This window comes from Mus caroli, unplaced genomic scaffold (assembly GCF_978045245.1).
Source record: "Mus caroli unplaced genomic scaffold, Mus_caroli_1 scaffold_15, whole genome shotgun sequence".
NCBI classification, from domain to species: domain Eukaryota; kingdom Metazoa; phylum Chordata; class Mammalia; order Rodentia; family Muridae; genus Mus; species Mus caroli.
In genome coordinates this window covers 44940277-44957568 of record NW_028227270.1, presented here as the reverse complement: position 1 = coordinate 44957568, position 17292 = coordinate 44940277, and the positions used below count along the sequence as shown (strand labels likewise).

Here is a 17292-nt window from a genome sequence, read left to right as displayed (position 1 = left end):
AGCACACATACACATGGAAGCTGAACAACACTTTACTCACTGATAACATGGTCTAGGAAGAAATGAAGAAAGAAATGAAAGGCTTTATAGGATTTAATGAAAATGAAGACACATCATACCAAAATTTATGGGACACAATGAAAGCAGTGCTAAGAGGAAAAGTCATAGCCCTGAGTGCCTACAAAAAGAAACAGGAGAGAGCATATACTAGCAGCTTAACAGCACACCTGAAAACTCTAGGACAAAACGAAGCAAATACACCCAAAAGGAATAGATGGCATGAAATAATCAAACTCAGGGCTGAAATTAACCAAATAGAAACAAAGAGAACTATACAAAGAAGCAACAAAACCAGGAGCTGGTACTTTGAAAGAAATCAACAAGATAGATAAACCCTTAGCCAGACAAACCAGAGGTCACAGAGACAGTATCCAAATTAATAACATCAGAAATGAAAAGGGAGACTTAATAACGAAATATATCTTAAAAGAATTATTCTGTTTTTTGAATTTTAACAGTTGAAAATATCAAAATCATGTTATAAAAACATCATGGAAATATTATAGATAACTTTTCTCACTGTTCTTGAAATTAGCATTTGCTTAAAGTTTAACTGCAAAAGGCTTTTTACTATTTTGAAATTTGTAAATTATACTTACGGATAAAATAATTTCTGTCCTAGAAACACTGATAATGTTTTTTTAAATAAACTGATTCTTAGACAATGTACACAGATATATAATGAGGTTTAAATATTCTCTATGTCAGGTGGTATCATATAAGGTCTTTTGAATATATTTCTTTTTTTTTTTTTTTTTTTAGATTTATTTATTTATTACATGTAAGTACACTGTAGCTGTCCTCAGACACACCAGAAGAGGGAGTCAGATCTTGTTACGGATGGTTGTGAGCCACCATGTGGTTGCTGGGATTTGAACTAAGGACCTTTGGAAGAGCAGTCGGGTGCTCTTACCTGCTGAGCCATCTCACCAGCCCTTGAATATATTTCTTAAAGATTCATTTTTAATATTTTATGCTCTTTCACTATGCTTAATTCCCAAAGAACATTTTGTTTGTTTTGAAACAAATTTAGTATTCAACAGTAGATATAGGATCCTCAGTTATAGATAGTATTAAATATTCATTAATGATATTTTTAGGGTATGAAAGAATATGAATATAAAAGTTGAACAAATTTTTTATTATTTGATTCTCAAAATACTCAATATTATTAATGTGTTTGATGTATAAAATGCATTTAAATAATAAAAAATTAAAGAAAAAAATAAAAACCAACAAAACTTTACCTGTCCTTTGTCTTCTCCTGTATTTTGAACATCTTATTGTTGTGTGTATGCTCATGTTCCACTTGTGGATCGTCAGAAGAGATGAAATGCTTCATTAATTTTTAAACTTGTGGGTAGGTACAGTTCGTGAGTCAGTTGGTACGGAATGGAGTTCTGATTTGCTACTTATTTGGTGTGTGATCTTAGGTAGATACTTAATCTCTCCATTTCTGTATTTCTCATTTGGAAAATGAGATAATTATAGTAATTATCTCAAGTTACTTTGAGGATTAAATGCATGTAAAGCTCGTAGAACAGTGGGTAATGTGTAGTAAATCCTAAGTAAATATATATGCAGTGATTACTGCTGTTAACATCATCCTCATCATTTCTGGTTAATTCTGTACTTAGTTGATGGAGAAATATCAGTCGAAACTGTAGCCATGGATGTAGTGTTAATAAAAACCCAGTATGAAGGGCAATATTTGAAGCCTTGTTAGTTTTTATTGAATGAAACGCTTTGGTGTTATAGTTTGGAATACTAAATTATTGATATTTTTATTGACTAGATTTTTCAGCAGTAGTAAACTTACCTGAATTGCATTTTTAAAATTTAGGAATTCATTGCTGATTCAATAAAAAATTAATATGATAGGTATTTTGTGACCAGACAACAAGTATATTTAGCTGTCACAAAAGCTGCAAACATGGGGCTGGAGAAAGGGCTCAGCAGGTAAGAGCTAGATACTCTTCCAGAGGTCCCAGGTGTAGTTCCCAGAACCCACATGGAGCTCACAACTCTCTGTAACTCCAGTTGCAGAGCATCTGACAACCTCAGACAGGCACATAGGCTAGTGGAGCACCAAAGCACATAAAATACAATAAAAAATAAATGATCTATAAAGTTCTGCAGAGTTCACAGTTAACTCTCTGCCACTCCCATGCTGACTTGTGGTTTTAAGACTAGCAAGTTTGAAGGGTCCTCTGACACCCCCTGTTCATCTGTCACAATTTTCATATGTACTGAAATGAAAGCTCTTCTTCCCAGACAAGCTAATCATCCTTTCTTCTCCTGTTAGAATGGATGTGCATATGTTTTTCTTAGTACCGATGCCTTTATTGTATCCCAATGATACGCCATACTGTGACAGGGATTACATTTACACTTGTTGCTCTGTTGGCAACACTTTGCAAATACTTTGGGAAAAGCAGAGATTTATTCTGCAAGGATGGCCAATGCAGAAGGATATTTGTATAATGCTTGTGTTCGCAATGCATGGCTTGGTTGAACCACAGGTATTATTTTTATTATTATTTGGACTTGTAATGGACCTTTTATTGTTTTGTGTGGGATTATTAAACTTCTTGTAATCAGAGGTTACAAGATATAAAGCTCCAAATTATACCAAGTAGTCACCCTCCTCTGGTAATATGTTTAGAAATTTATGGATAAAGTTGTTATGCAGTGTACAAGTAAAGATGAATATTTTAGAAAGAAGGCTCACATGTCCAAGTCAGTTATTGGAATAATATTCAATTAAGAGATTGTGTATTATGTGTATTCTCCCTTGCCTTGGCTTTGGATCTACAGTCTCCTTTGTCATCTTCTCTACATAGTGTATATGAGCTGCAGGTTTTCATCTTACAACTTGGGCCAGGAATGCTTTCCCTGAAAGATTTATGCATTAGTCAGCATTGGTTCCAGGTCACAAACTATTTGTCAAAACAAGCTTGAATGTACGTAAAGTGACCCTTTTTCTGCATAGGTATGTTGTTTAGTAGGTAGGTTGCCAAGTTGTCATCAAAATCAAACTATATTTTCCACAGTACTGAGTCCTCAGAATTAAGTTAGCCCAGTTGACATGTGGGATGCCACATTTATGATTTTATCTAGGTGCTCCCATCTGTTTATTATCTGTCAAAATAAAAGTAGAAAACCATGAGGATTAGGAATGCGATTGTATGTGTAGGCAAACAGGAATGGAGTTTTTGTAAAGGGAAAACATGAACATAGAAAGATGGATGGAAACCCAGCTGTAGATGCTCAGATCACAGCTGGCATCGAGCTTGAAGCAATCAAACACAGACTTAAAACAAGATTTCTGTACTATGATTTGCATCAGAATTCTCTCTTCTAGTTGAAAGGCAGTCTTTGTGGCCTTGGTTCAGTCAGCAGATGGTCTCTGGGAGCCTCACATTTGCAGTGTGGCTACAGGCCTATGATAGCCTCATAATGACAAGTAGCAGGCTTCTTTCTTCACCCCCTAAAGCTCTGCCTCTATTGGCACAACCTCCTAGGCTTTCTGGAGGCTGCGCCCCCAGAAGAGCATAATCCTGAATTCACTTCATATATATTCCTTCTTCCTGAATCAGAGATGTAGGTTGTCTAATGTCCTGAGCTAAAAGCAGTATCAGCTTACATCTCATATTTATAGTTATTTTCGCTTGCTCAGTATTCAGTTCACCTCATCCTTTCTTATCAGAGATTTGTGTGTGTGTGTGTGTGTGTGTGAATGTGATATATTCATTACTTAGGCTGTGTTTCATTAGAGACAGATGTCTAGCAAAGCCAGATTTCTCCCTACTCTACAGCAAAAAGAAAGTCAATGTCCCCATACTTTGTATTATATTTTTTGCTCATTCACATATACTTAATAGAAATAATTTTTACAGGAAATCAAAGACCTCCTTATGGAGATGGCTTTATCTTATTTTGTTAGTGCTTTTTAATTTTTTATTTATTTTTTTGTGGTGTGTGTGTGTGTGTGTGTGTGTGTGTGTGTGAGAGAGAGAGAGAGAGAGAGAGAGAGAGAGAGAGAGAGAGAGAGAGAGAGAGAGAGGGAGAGAGAGAGAACACTTACAGAGATCAGAAATACCTAAATACCTATCAGATACTCTGGACCTGGAGTTATAGATCTACCTGATGTGGGTGCTGGAAACTAAACTTAGGTCTTTGAAGGAATAACAAGTGTTCTTAACTACTAAGCCATTGCTCCAGCTCTATGGAGGTGGTTTTTTTTTTTGTATAAGCAGTCAGATTATTGTTTTATTACTGATTTATTTTATGTGTTACAGGAGTTTTGTCAAAGAAAAAAAAGGTGCCATGAAACCTCCAGTCCTTGAAGATTTAGCTAGGTTTCTGAGAGTTTTCTAGTAGTTAGCATCTTTGAAAAGCTGCTGTTTTAGCAAGAGTCTCTAAATTACGAAATTATGAGAAGCAGAAAGAATAATAAAATAATAAAAGAACTAGAAGGAATAAGCTTTATAATCCTGGTCCTATTCATAATAACATAAAAGTTAAAAATACCCAGCACCCACTATGAGATAAATCTATGAGTGAATTGAAGTATAACAGAAAACTGCTCAGCAATACAAATTAATTCTTTAATGAATCTTTAAATCATTTCAGTCACTGAAAAAATATAGATACTCCCATTATATATAGTATATATATAATATATAAATATACATAATATATACACTCTATAATATATTTAATGTAATGTGTTATATGTAATAAAATGTATGTTATATATATGGTCTTCATATATAAAACTTGCAAAAAGAAATTAAATCAGTGGTAACAAAACAGATCAGTTCAGGGAAGGAGCTGGGGCTGGTGAGAGAACAAAATGGCAACAAAGGAACTTGCTGGAGCCACTGAAGAATTTTTGTTTTGGTGGATGGATGGCTTTTCAGGGATGTACTGTTTGAAGCCCATCAGCTGCACAGTTTTTTTAAAATTTTTTATTAGGTATTTTCCTCATTTACATTTCCAATGCTATCCCAAAAGTCCCCCATACCCACCCCCCCACTCCCCTACCCACCCACTCCCCCATTTTTGGCCCTGGCGTTCCCCTATACTGGGGCATATAAAGTTTACATGTCCAATGGGCCTCTCTTTCCAGTGATGGCCGACTAGGCCATCTTTTGATACATATGCAGCTAGAGTCAAGAGTTCTGGGGTACTGGTTAGTTCATAATGTTCTTCCTCCTATAGGGTTGCAGTTCCCTTTAGCTCCTTGGATACTTTTTCTAGCTCCTCCATTGGGGGCCCTGTGATCCATCCAATAGCTGACTGTGAGCATCCACTTATGTGTTTGCTAGGCCCCGGCGTAGTCTCACAAGAGACAGCTATATCTGGGTCCTTTCATCAAAATCTTGCTAGTGTATGCAATGGTGTCAGAGTTTGGAATCTGTAAGGAATGGAAGTTATCGTGTGACAATAATGTTGCACTAGTTCTCTTTTTCAAACTATGTACTCCTCAGCCCTTTTTTAAGGCTCAGGGCCCGTCTCAGAATAGGGAGCAAAAAGACTATGAGTCAGAGGTCAGAAGACCAGAGAAAACAGTGTCTTCTAGACACAGAGACACCACGACACCCACAGAATCCTAGCTGAATCTCCAAGACCAGTACAAGCATGGTACTGATTTTCTTCTTTCTTTTAAGTGATGCCTCCTGTGATATATATAAGAAATGAGAATGAAATAAAAGGTGAAGAATAATAATAAATTAGGAAAACTTAGCTCTTGGGGTTTGAAGATGAATCTCTTCATTGCTTAGGCAAGATTTGCATGAAGTTTGTGCATGCTAAATGTGCCAGTGCAGCTGTGTTTGACTGAAATGGGATAGTTCTCTGGAGACTTCTTCCTCCCTCGCAGCCCTGCTATAGGCGTTTTGATTCAGGGCAGCGTCTCTGCTCTTGACATTTATACTCAGTCTGTCCTTTTATTTTCTCTGCCTATTTTCATTCAATGAGAGACAGTGGTTGAGTTTCCTTTTTTGGTAAATAAGCAACTCCCTAGCTTTCCCGACTGTTTGTCTTTGTAGAGTTGCACTGTAAGTCTTCCCCAGAAAGGGATATGACTCATTTCTCTATGGTAGCATGTAGGTAGGTGTGTGATGACTACTGCTGCCAGGTAGAATGAAGCTGTAATTTGCTGTCCAAGTGGAGCTGCACAGCTACTAAAACAGAAGGATTTCAGCTTTCCTCAGAACTTAAAGTGAAGGAGAATAGTAGCTGCTGCTAAAGACTTTGTGTTATAAGGGAGCTCTGAGCAAATTAAAATGTGCATACTAATGAACTTGCTTCTTGTCTAATATGGGAATGGTGTGTTTTTTGAATGGCCCTGACATATTGGCTTGGGATTATGGGGTGGCACTGGGACATAGAGCATGCCTGATAGGAAAGATCACCTAGACTTGTGACCTCAAGATTTCATAGAACTCTCCCATCCTCAGTATTCTTCAGTCTGCTGTCGTATCAAGAAATGAGGAAATGAGTTGCACAGTTATCAGCCTCTGTAGACTTCTTTTTTTTTCTCACAAATGTACATTTTTATTTGTGCAGTCTAACTAGATTCAAAGGGTGGATGAATACATACTACCATAGCAGAGGACAAATAACTTAGGGGAAACATTAAAACAATGGCAGAAGGCAAGTTACCTTTTGAAGCGGTAAGAAAGGGAAACCCTGCTCATTATGTCATTGTAAATCCTTGTAAGGGTGGATCTATCAGATAGATATAGCAGGGCTGAAGAATACAACAGAACCTGTCCTCGGCTTTCTTTATAAAATAATAAAGAACAATGAATTAGAGGTGAAGTTTTCACAAACAGACCAACATCCAGTAAAAAAATTAAGAAAAACTATCAGAAGAAAAAGCAGGTAAAACATAAAGACCAGGCAAAACAGTTTGAATGACATAATTTAAACAGAAGGAACCCTGGCTTGTAATTCCAGGCTGCATGATGCTAAAAGTTTTCATTCTAGTATCTTCCAGTCCACAATCTTAACTCTGGCCCCTTACCTCTCCTCATTTAAGACATGATTACTAAAGAAAACAGGCTTGGATGTTCTCAAGAGACTGAACTTTATATACTTTAATATTACAAACATAAAATTTACAAATGCATAGACAGGCAAAGTAACTGTAAGCTGTAGTTCTGAGGGATGCTCTATAGGGGGTTTACCTTGCATACAAACATAAGACATTTTTGGGAAACAAATCTGCATTCCCTTATTACAAAGAAAATAGTCATCATGTGAGGATAAAAGTATATTCTGCTTGATGGTAAAATTCCTGCAAGTCGTCTGTCTATCAGTCAGAATTGGAAAAGTAATAATCTTTCTCTTCTTCATCTGATTCTGTATCATCAATGAAATACTTCGAAATGTCAGTGTTTTTACCTAAATCTTTGTTAAACAGAGCTTTCCGTGTTGGTGGTGGAGATGAGAGATCAGTTTTAACTGTTTTTTTCCTAATGTTGCCCCAGACAAGGCCACCATTACTCTTGCCATATTTTTTAGCATTTTTTTTTGCATTTGGTAAACATATCTATCACAATTATTCCTTTCTATAGAGGCTAGCATGCTGGGGCTGAAATGCTGACATTGTGGAGTAGTGCTTCTCAATGGCGAAGTAATAACTGATGATGGAGATGCTGGATCCCTGTCCATATCTAGCAGAAAATCATCATCTTGACTGTATTGAAAAGTTGGCAACTGAATTCTTTGTTTCTGCAAGGGTGTTGCAGTGAAAAAATCATCATGGTTGTCTTTTGCCAGATGTTCTAGGCAATCCCTCATTTGTCGTTTCCTTTTAAGAGTTCCCATTCTGGCAGTTATCTTAATAGTCTTGTTATCAGCACTGTCTTTCTCACCATTTTGGACCTTGTTGGCTTGCTTTTTCTTAGAGACATGTTTTCGGGATCCTCGGCCTTGGGGTTCTTCTGGGTATTTCTTCTGGCATTCATCAGCAGTTCGAGAACCTACTGCCATAGCCACATCTGACCAAAAGCCAGGTTTGTGCTTTGGAAGAGATGTAAAAGCACAATGGAGCTTCTGTAACTCCTGCTCACTCCATTCTCCATCCTCAGTTAAACCAGGTAGATGGTCTAACAGCTGTCTGCTAGTTCTCTCAGATGCCTTGCCTTCAATGAGAAAGTCCTTGCTAACAGCAGATTTGTAATGGGATTCTTTAGCCGAAGATGGAGGTCTCTTTGGTGTGACATAACAGTCACTCTCACCTTCAGTTTCTGAAATGAGGAGGATATCTTTTGTGATGTGGTTTGTGTTTTCTCTCTCCTGATTCAGCCTTTCTTTTGTATTTCTTGCTCTGGTTTTACTTTTAATTTCTACTTCATTCTCTTCACTTGACAAATGTGATGAGGACCGGCAATACTGTGATACACGTATTTGATTTTCAGTTTCCTGCAGTTTTGAGGGCAACTTGTTCTTTTTCATAAAATCATTGGTGAGCATTTGTTTACTTTTCGGGCAAGGTATCTGAATATGTCTGGCAGTGATTATGTCACATTCACTGCAGTCCTCCTTGGTATTGCCTTCATATCCCACTCTATGTTCAAAGGTCTCTTGAGACTTACTGGTAGAACTTGGAGTTCCATGTATATCTGAGTCACTTTCTTCTTGACGCTTTGCTTTGAAAAAGTCTGATATTCCTTCAATAGAGAGACTGTACTTCATACATCTTTGCTCTATCAACTTTTTGTTTCTAAGTGGTGTCATTAAAACATAAGCTCTCTTCTGACTGAGAAGCGGGTGTCTTCTTTCTTTGCTGGAGGTAGGCTGTTCCAGTGAGTTCAAGGGATCAGTGGGTACTTCAGTTCTCTCTAAGCTATTATCATTAAGGTCATAAGTGATGCTGGCCTTTTGGAGGACATATGTTTCTTTATCTTCTGCATCTTTTTTTTTTTTTTTGATTTTTGTTTATCTTGGAATCTTGCTGTTTCCTGTCTGGTCTTGTTCTTTTTTTCAGCCCTTAATTGTTCTAGAAATTTATCAATGTGTTCCTTCCAATTGTGGGGAAATCCAAGCATAAATTTTCTTGTGAGATAACAGGGATAGCCTGCTTCTTTCATGGAGACCGCGTCTATCAATCCTTTTAAGATATAAATGTTGCCTGATAAGGTCCTAAGTTCATTGTGTTTAATCCGCTCTGTAATTACATTGCTATGCCAATAAACATCAGGCATATTTACCAGCTTTCCTTCTACACATATAGCAGTATTATTATTGATGACTTTAATCATCCAATCCTGTAGCTGGACTGCCTGATATTTTTTTACTTCTTTTACAACAGTTTCAAGCTTTGTACATTTTCTTTGAGACCGGCCAGATAGTGTTAAATTAGGTCTTGGACTTGAACGTTTCATTTTAGATGTATTCTTTATGGGATTTTGAAGAACAGTCCTTCTGGACATCATCTCTTCATTTGGTTCTGTGATATCCTCTTTTGCAGTCCTTTCTGTTGTCACATCATTATCAGAAGTAATAGATTGGCTATGATTCTTAATAGGAACACAAAGAGAACTAATGGCGTTAACATCAGTATTTTCAAACTTTTCATAAGTACAATCAATGCCTCCCAAAATAAATGTGTTCTTTTTGGACACAGTGATCTTAACAGGACTCTCTTTTGAATGAAGAACTTGTCCGCCAAACTGGGCTCTAGTTAATGCCTTCCTTGAAATGCACGAAGCTGAAACATTTTTTTGTTCTTGGTTCAGAATTGGAGGATCAAATCTTTCAAAGGAGTGAGTGTGCCTGAAGGGATGCTGTCAATAAAGACTGCATCTAGAGGCATATTTCTTCTTTGCAATGTTCCAGAAGACAAATGAATTCCTGAATGCTTCAAAGGTGTTACAATCATCTTGATAGGAGAGTGGCAACAAAATTCTTTTTATAGAAAATTCATTCAACACAAATTTTCAGACAGAACTTCAGAAGGAGTCCAGAGAAACCTTGGTGAGGGCAGCAGCACGAGGCCGTGGTTACCCAGGGCTCGCAGTGCCTCAGACCCACGGAGGCCCCGGCAAGGGCTCCACGCGTGTCCGCAGAGGCACAGACTGGAGCTCCCTCGCCTTCTTCATCCACTTCCCCAGCACGGACAAACAGCGCTGGATTTCAAATCCCGAGAGCCCCCTCTGTAGACTTCTTAATTCTCTAAAAATAGTGGTATTATCCTAAGTTGGAGATGAGATGAGATGAGATGAGATGAGATGAGATGAGATGTGAGAGAGAGAGAGAGAGAGAGAGAGAGAGAGAGAGAGAGAGAGAGAGAGAGAGAGAAGCTGAGTTGCAATGCCACATTTTCTTGCAGGGCAGCCACCATGCCACAGCATAGGGACCTTTCTTCTTGCTGTGGCAAGGCTAATGCCAACACTGTAGGTACAATTTTCATATGTATAATGATTTTTAAATTTGAAGGTTAGCAATAAGTAGAAGATAGTTAGCTAATTAAAATTTCCTTTTACTGATAGAGCCAGATCTCATGGTTTATGGTAGTTCATAGAACAGCGGCTAATATTAATGCATACTTAATGAAGTTAACCAGAAGAGTAAATTACAAACTGTAGGGTAAGGCTATTACATTTAAAATTCTTCCTTGAGGTATGATTGTAAAGCCATCGATATTTTACACCTTGTAATTGTCTAAGTGTTCATCTTTTGTATATGGCTAGTGTTGAATCCCCCTGGCTTTTGCTAGGTAAGTGCCATACCATTGTATTCCATCCCCAGATTGTGAATCTTACTTGTAAATGTAGGTAAACACTATAAATATAATTTGAGATGAAAATATTCTTCTGTTTTCATCTTAGATGTTAAATGCCAAAAATTGTAAGGGAAAAAGAAATAGATGGACAGGTTGGATACATATGAGGGATAACACTGTGAGCTGGCAACTTTATGAAGCACACATATGCTTTGGATAAACATGATTATATAGTTAAAAAGTTACACAGGAAAATATGTAGAGTATAAAGGAAGAGTAAGCTGAGATGATAAGCTATAGTCTGCAGAGTTCTTCATGACAGAGAGCAGACTCTCCTTGAGGAAACACTACACAGCAATCCCAGGATCTGTGACAGTCCCCTCATTTGGGAATAATAAAGCATCTGTTAGGTGTGAAGAAGAAATGTAAGGTGCTACAGAGTGAGCCGATCTATCAGAGGTGACCAGGCCTTAGCAGAGCAGCCTTGCAGCGTGACCACCACAGGGAAACCCAGGGAAAATATGTAAAGTCATTTTTTAAGTGGAAGAAGCAAACAATTTTATATTAATACAACTAACAAAATTTTGCAGTTGTTTTTGCAGTCCATAAATCCACTTGTTATGGCAAATCAAGTTCAGCTGTAGCTTGATTTCATGTGAACTGTAGACCTTGGCCGCACTAGACAGAGAACAGAGGCTCTAAGGGGTAAGTGAATCAAGACTCTTGTCATAGTTCTATTGCTGTGATAAAACACCCTGACCAAAGTCAGTGTAGATGAGAAAGGGTTCTTTTAGCCCACAGTTCTGGGCTTTAGTCCTTCACTGTGGGTACATCATAGCAGGGTGACAAGCAGTTAGTCATGTCACATTCACAGTCAAGAGCAGGGAGAAGTCAACACATGCATGCATAGTGCTCAGCTTGCTTTCTCTACTCTTATACAATTCTGGGCTCAAATCCAGGAATCATGCCACTGACTTTCAGGCTGGGTCTTCCCACAACAATTAAGAAGATCTATAGGCTCTCACAGATCTGTTCCTAGGCCAAACCTGTCCAGATAAGTCCTCATTTGTTCTCTTTCTGTAGGTGATTCTAGATTGTGTCAAATTGGCAATTAGCTATCACAGATATAAATTCTCTTTGGGCTTGGGCAAGGTTTTTTCATCCTGGAAGGTGAATGGAACTTCACAGTAAAGGTGTGCTGATATAGAAGATGGTGCAGAGCAGTAGAGGATGAAGCTGGGACTGCAGGCAGTGAGACAGTAGAGGAACTGGGACATGTTCAGGTCTCTTGAGATTTAGAGAGACGTGGCTTCTCAGTCTGCACCATTTAGTGAAGGGCTGAGTGGCTGTCACGTATAACAGAATAGAGTATCAAGAAGCTACTGATAGTGAAGAAATAAGGAAACAGGGCTGGTGAGATGACCCAGATATTAAGAGCACTGACTGTTCTTCTAGAGGTTCTGAGTTCAATTCCCAGCAACCACATTAAGGGTATCTGTTGCCCTCTTCTAGCATACAGGTATACATGCAGCAGAGCACTCATATATTAAATAAATAATTGGAAACATTAAAAAAAGAAATAAAACTCATACTGTTTCAAAATTAGTAATATTGATGATGACTGGATTTGAAGGGAGTCTAAGATGTTGCCTAAGCTTCTTGGAGGAGGATCAAGCTGTGGTGAGGTTAGAAACAAGAGAAACTTGTGGTAAATTGAGATGATGTTTTAATGCTCCTAGCTTTATGCTAGGAGCATGTGGCCAGTGAGCTACAGCAAAGGCATGTGTCTAGTATGGTCAGACAAACATGGCAGAGATAGATATAGGTATGGTGGTGGGACTAGGGACAAATGGTGGAGAACAGTCAGGTGGTAAGAGTGTCCTTGGGGAGGTGGTAAGGAGAGGGGAGAATGCTGGAGTTAGGAGAAGATTTTAAGCAACAAGTTGGTAGATGAACAGGTTTCTTGAGAAATAAGGAGTTGAAGCATTACGACTGGCCCTTTCTGATGTCTAAAAAGATGTCTATGAAGCAGGAAGAGCCAGAACAATGGGCCTGGCAGCTAGCTAGGGATGTGCTCTGAGTAGACCAGTGGACTTTGGGTAGGTGAATGAGAGCACAGAGAATGGGGCATGAGATTGCAGGGAACCTAAGTTAAGACAAAAGAATTACAGATTTTAGTGATATCACAATGGCTTCTGTGCTGGGATTTGCCTTGGGAATGGGAAAATGATGTAAGTAACAGACCAAAGCAAGGCTGTTCAGCCATCCAGAAGGTGCTGCTACTCTTCTCTTTTGCTGGTTCTGATGTCATCGTACATGTGGCTTTGTATCACCTAAGATCCCCATACATGCTGAACTGCTCTGTGAAGTGCCCTCTCCTCCGCATGTGTTCATTTCATAGATATTTCCCCCCTCACAGTTCTGTCATAAAAACCACTTTCTCAGCAAAGGAGTTCTTTCCTGACCACCTTTCAATCTACATTAGCTCCCCACTGTTATAGACTCTCAGAGCTTGTACCTTGTACCTTGTTTGTTCCTTGTACCTTGTCTGTAAGGGCATGAGATAACACTGTCAACAATCTGTACATGAAATGGCCAGGACGTACAAAGAAGAGCTCTAGAGAATTTAAAACCCAAATGACTACTCTTTGCGCAATCATTTGGTCTTCATTGCAGATGTCTGGAAAGGCCTATTGTTTATTTATATTGTTTTCCACAATTCTGATAATGTACACAGTCAGAACTGTAGCCACTAACCATGTCTTAGGGCACCACATTTAACTAAACTCCATATTAAAATCTATAAATATGAAAATAAACAGACCATAGAGAACAGTGAGTAGATTTGAGAAGGCTTTCCTAGTTTCCATGGCTTTAGCTCTCTAGGGTGCCTGACTATTCATAACATTTTCATAATTTTACCACTGGAGGGCTCAGTGGGCTTTCAAATGTCTTTTCTGGGGATCATATTTTATATTTATACAATAGTGGGACTTTGAGACCAAGATATCTCTCCTCGTTTGAGAAACCTGTTTCAGGATATGGCTTGGTGCCTAAGAGTATGGTTGCCATGGGCATAATGCTTTCCATAAATGCCCTCAAAGATGTAAACGTCTGTTACTGCTACATGAAAAATGAAATATTCCTGGGGAGTTCTGAATCAGAAACCAATGACCAATGAGCATCAAGTCCAACTCAGTGAACTCAAGAGTTTTATAGGATTTGCTTACAGGATATAGGTGAAGGGTTACTTAAAGGAGCAGAAATGACTCAGAGACATCTGCATTACCAAAGCCCATCCTAGCATGGGTAATAACTCACAAAGCTGGGAACCTGGAGCACACTGCACAGCCTTCAGACAGCTCAACAAAAGAGGCCCAATCATGATCAGAAATATTTCATGGTGTGTCTAGGGTTAGGCATTGTCATGGTGGTCTTTTTAACTCTGCCCCCAAAGGAGGTTATTCAGGTTTAAAGATGTTGAAATTTACAGCTCTTTCTGAAGATATTTTAATCTGCAGTGAACAGAACTTGTTGTTTAAGTAGTCACTTCTCAAGGGAGAATAGCCATATGTCCCTCATAAGAGGGAGAGGCAAGCAGGTTTACAGAACCAGAAATGCACAGGTCGGTTTTACTCAGTGGCCTCAGGTCAGAAACATTGTCTTATATTTTCTTGTCCTCATGTAATCTAGTGCTTCATAAGTAAGTTTATTAATCATATTTAACATTGAAGTTTGCTGCTTTCCTTTTGACTTTTAATGATGGGAATGGTTTTTCTCTGCCATGTGCTCTTGGCATGAGAACTATCTTTCCACAGGCCTGAAGCATTGACCAAACAGTCATGATTCAGAAGTTCCAAAACTATGAGCCAAACACACCTTTCCTTTTTTACAAATTAACTATCTCAGGGATTTTATGATAGTTATTGTACTGGCTGGTTTTTATGTCAGCTGGACACAATCTAGAGTCATCAAGGAGGAGGAAGCCTCAATTGAGAAAATACCTCCATGAGATTGAGCTGCAGGGCTTTTTCTTAATTAGTGATTGATGGTGGAGGGCCAAGCCCATTGTGGTGATGCCATCCCTGGGCTGGTGGACCTGAGTTCTATAAGAAGGCTGAACTCTCATGAGGAGCAAGCCAGTAAGCAACACACCTCTATGGTCTCTGCAGCAGTGTCTGCCTCCAAGTTCCTGTCCTGACTTCCTGTGATGATACTTGTTATATGGGACTGACTATGAGTGAAATAAACCCTTGTCTCTCCTGTTGCTTTTAGTCATGATATTTCATCACAGCAATATTAACCCTAACAAAGACATTATATAAAAATGACTAACAAAAGCCAGTGAGAAATATCTTGAGGACTAATGGAAAATCATATAGCTAATCATCAGGAGACTAGTGTCCATGGCTAGCTCCAAAATCATCAGGAGACTAGTGTCCATGGCTAACTCCAAAATCATCAGGAGACTAGTGTCCATGGCTAGCTCCAAAATCATCAGGAGACTAGTGTTCATGGCTAGCTCCAGGATCATCAGGAGACTAGTGTCCATGGCTAGCTCCAGGATCATCAGGAGACTAGTGTCCATGGCTATCTCCAGGATCATCAGGAGACTAGTGTCCATGGCTAGCTCCAGGATCATCAGGAGACTAGTGTTCATGGCTAGCTCCAGGATCATCAAGAGACTAGTGTTCATGGACAGCTCCAGGATCATCAGGAGACTAGTGTTCATGGATAGCTCCAGGATTTCTGTCACATGCTCTGTTCTAGCTTATGGTAGTACTTTTTTTCTTCCTGAATATGTAATATGTATTTTGAGCCAAAATCTTAAAGGATAGCACTGAAACCTATAAGTGACAACCTATAAGTGACAGGTTTATCTTATTTGCATGACTTCCATGATGAATAGGAAGCATTCAGGGGTAATATCAAAATTTTATGTTTCTGAAGAAGCCAATGAGAAAACACTGTTGGCTCTGACTTGAAAGTATAAAACCAACATAAAGCAGGGGTATGGGACTGTAAAAATGCCTCTCAGAATGTAGCAGCCAATCAGTTATCTGCTTCGTTTGCTTTATGATTTAATACAAGTGTAAACTAACAGAAGAGTCAACACCTTTAATAATAAATAACATACTAATCAGCGACATGCTCAAGACTAGCACCTACGTGCTGTTAGGATGGAGCCTGAGAAAGAAGCTCTGGAGGGTCTGTATGGGAAATCTCCAGAAACTGACGTGCAAACCACAGTTCCTGTGACTTATCAAACTGATGAATTCTGTTGCCTCCGATATTCAGTCGTGAGGAGATTCCCCTTGCTTTTTATCTCCTGCTTCTTCCAATCTGTTTGGTTTGTAATGTATGCTTTCTTGCAATGTCTACTGCAGAAAGTGCACTCACAATACCAATGTGAGCATTTGGATCTACATCCAACCATGGTTTTCAGATTAGTGCAGCATCACCAAGTAAGGTTTAGTTAAGTTAAAGCTCTGACCAGCAACTGAGAACAAGGTTCTGGGAGAAGGTGAATTTCTAAAGTCAACTTCTGCATTTGTAGGCTTGTTTGCTGTCTTTCAGTGAGCCTGTCAAGTGAAGATGTCCACTGTAAACCTTCTTCCCAACTTCTGCATGACCCAACAGTCCCTAAAGTAAAACAGGAGAAGCCTGGGACCAGCAAACTATACTTTTCAATGGTGATATTGAATATTATAATTAGTAATCTTTTCATAATACTTTAGTAATGAATCAAAGGAGCTAATGAACATTTCCTATGAATTTAGCATTTACTTTTGGCCCTATGGAATTCTACTTCAATTTGCCAACAAATAAAACAAAACACTTCTCCCTCTTCAGACATGGTTATTTGCTGTTGGAAAACACCACAAACTTCAGCAAATGCTTTCCAAGGAAGCAGAGACCAGCCAGAAGGGAACCCAGCAGTGGGGCTCCCTACCTTAGTCATGCCCAGAGGAGCAGGAACAATTCCTTATGGCCACACCAAAGTTATCTGAGCATAGTTATTACCTTCTGGGTAAGCTCCAGGGTAGTTGAATCCATCCCATATCCCTAATGGCCTATTATGCAGCTACTCTCAGCAGATATGTTCAGGAATTGAGAAATGGCATGAAGTCTTCCTCCAGACTGTCTGTGCCATGAGTATGTCTAGACTTTCTATTTTTGGTCTGATATAATGCTGCTTTGTCAGTTTTGGGGGATTATAGCTCAAGGAACAGGCTGCAATGAGTGAGGTACCCAAGATGATTGCCCCAGAAGAGAGAGAGGGCTATGAGTGGAGGCCTCCCCAGAGAAGACTACACGATCAGTTGTCCAGTGCCAAAGTCAGCCTTGAAAGCCAGTCACATTGTACAGATTAGCAGGCTATATTTAGGAATATCTCTTCATATACATATATGCATAAAATAACAATTAGGGAAACAGAGGTCAAGGTTCTGATGGAGAGTGGAAGGGGTATATGGGAGGGTTTCGATGGA

The 17292-nt window shown here is 38.9% G+C and overlaps 1 protein-coding gene and 1 pseudogene across 6 annotated transcripts in view; one reads left to right on the top strand and one right to left on the bottom strand.

Annotated features, from left to right (window-relative positions):
• The window catches only part of Mctp1 (multiple C2 and transmembrane domain containing 1), a 633933-nt gene that overhangs the window by 39731 nt on the left and 576910 nt on the right, over window positions 1-17292 (top strand). The window lies entirely within an intron of this gene.
• LOC147000883 (mis18-binding protein 1 pseudogene) lies at window positions 7388-9512 on the bottom strand (annotated as a pseudogene).